This window comes from Buceros rhinoceros, unplaced genomic scaffold (genome assembly GCF_000710305.1).
Source record: "Buceros rhinoceros silvestris isolate BGI_N320 unplaced genomic scaffold, ASM71030v1 scaffold26927, whole genome shotgun sequence".
In the NCBI taxonomy this organism is placed as follows: Eukaryota; Metazoa; Chordata; class Aves; order Bucerotiformes; family Bucerotidae; genus Buceros; species Buceros rhinoceros.
The window spans coordinates 14,146-16,396 of record NW_010420819.1 but is presented as its reverse complement, the minus strand read 5'-3'; the positions used below and the strand labels follow the sequence as shown (position 1 = coordinate 16,396).

Genomic DNA, 2,251 nt, shown 5'->3' with positions numbered 1-2,251 from the left:
CATTCCTGCGGGGCCAGCTCCTGCCAAAGAGGAGAGATGTGAGCAGCAGCACTGCGATTACACAGCTGGGCAGGCGGGTGCATGGGGGTCTTGGTCCCTTATTAAAGCCTGGTGGTCTGCTCCAATTAGCACCACAGGCCCCAGCTGCATTCCCAGTACAGCCTGCATGCTGCCCCCAGCCAGCAGTTCCAAGGGGATGAGGGCAACTGAGTTCTAAGGAGAAATCACCAGTCTGCCTCTTGGGTCCACAGCTGCAAGCTCCCAGTTGTTTCCCCCAGTTCTTCTCTAGAAAAATCTGGTTGCAATTTTCAGCAGCTTTAAACTATTTGTTTAAAGTGAAGAGCAAAAGCTGTCCACTAATGACAGTGTAATACATAGTGGTTTTAGTACCACACCACAGCTAAAAGCCAGTTAAATGCATTCCCTCAAGAAGTGCTCTGCTGGCTACAGCTTCCACACACCGAAAACCACTTCCATCCGCTCCCCCTCGGCAGCACTGCTCGCCCAGATGGAAGCCAGGCGCAGGAGGGAAGCCAGGCTGGCTGGGGACTGCTTCTGGACCCAGCTCTCAGCACAGGACCACGCTCCCCATCTCTTTTTACCCTGAGTTCTCCTCACAAAACCTAAACGAGTGTTTTCCATTCGGGCCAGACTTCCTTTAGCTGTAAGGAAGAAAACCCGAGCTCCAGTGCTGAACCAGGCAGGAGCTGCAGGCTGGGTGCTCCCGGCAGCAGGGCTCAGCTTTGCTTTCCTCCAGGCTCTCCTGCTCCGGTCCCTAGGGAGGAAGCTCTGCAAGGGACAGGGACAGGCTGCTGGTGCACCGGGGCAGAGGCGGTGGAGGGTCCGTGGGCAGGGGGCCCTGAGCCCTGGGCTGCTGCCAGAGGGTGTTCTCCACTGGAGTGATGCTCTTCTGCAAGCCCTGAGGCACAACCACCTACCTTCAACTGCCCACCAGCACCGGGAGGGGAATTGAAACCCCCTCTCCTGCTCCTCTGCTCGCCCAGCAGGTCCGAGCTGAAAGGAAAGCAGCATGACTGAGGAGTTAAGCCTCGAAGTAAACACTTGAACACTGTCCGGGCTCCGTTTCGGTAATCCTCATCCAGGGCCAAGGTGATGCAGCGTTCAATAGGAAAGCAGCCGGCATTCTGGGGAGGTTTAGGGCCATTCTGTGATTTAGGGGCACTAGCTGCTCTCTGGTTAATGAAACTAGCTGCCAGGCCTATTTTAAGTCCAAGGCTTTAATGACTACCTCAGCAAGCAAGAACACTAATTACTACATTAAAGATGACGGTTATTTCGCCCTTAAAGCCCATTTCCATAACTGAATAATTTAACAACAGTGCTGGATTTAGATGCATTACTTCTTTCCACACTGATTTAATTTCTACTTTTGAGACAGACTGAAGCGTGATTTCTGCGAGTGTTGGCTGAGGAAACCCTGCAGGTCAGCAGAGGCGTCCCAGCCAGCAACCTCCACCCGCCCCGGCTGCCTGGGGACAGGCTCACCCCCAGATGTGCAAGAGATCAGACTGGACAAGCAAGGCAGGACCCCCCTCTCCATCAGGGGGGGTCGCAGCCCAGGGCAACCCCTCCTGCCCAAATAAGCCACCCAAAGAGCTCCTCTCCACTGCTTCTCCCAGAAACGTGGCCCAGACCCATGCTGTTGCAGAAGGGTGGAGATGGGTCTCTGGAGTTGACTCATCATCCTTGTGGGTGTCCCACAGCTTTCTTGCCTCCTTGGTGCCCTCCTGGGAGTGTTTAGGGAGAGGAGCAGGGATTTGCCCAGCCCAGACACCCTGAGAAGGCCTGGAGGAAGCGATGCCCTGTCCAGCCTGGGGTTCTGCAGTGCGCAAATGCCTGCATGGGCTGCACAGGCACTGAACACCCGGCAGGACAGTGGGATGGGTTCTCTCCTCAGCGATGTTTTTATTGGACATGAGCTTTACCAAAGGACTGAGCTTTCTAGTTGTAAAAGCCATTAAGACTTCTTCTAGAAATGTAAACAAACCTATAAAACCCCAAAGGCAATCCACTCCCCTCTCCTACCTACTCTGCTTATTTACACTCTTTTCCAAAATACTAAATTCTACACATCTTTGCTCTTCAAGGCAAACCATATGTTTTACTATTTTTCCTGATAACTTTATGCCAGAGCCAAGTCACAGAATTACAGAGCAGTCACCCAGTCCAACCCTCTGCAGGGAGCAGGGACATCTGCCCCCAGAGCAGGTGCTCAGAGCCCCAAGGGCCA

At 53.8% G+C, this 2,251-nt stretch overlaps 1 protein-coding gene across 1 annotated transcript in view; it reads right to left on the bottom strand.

Moving 5' to 3' along the window:
- Window positions 1–2,251, bottom strand: part of LMCD1 (LIM and cysteine-rich domains 1) — a gene marked incomplete at its 3' end in the record, with an annotated part of 19,958 nt that overhangs the window by 8,988 nt on the left and 8,719 nt on the right. The gene's annotated exons all lie outside the window — the stretch shown is intronic.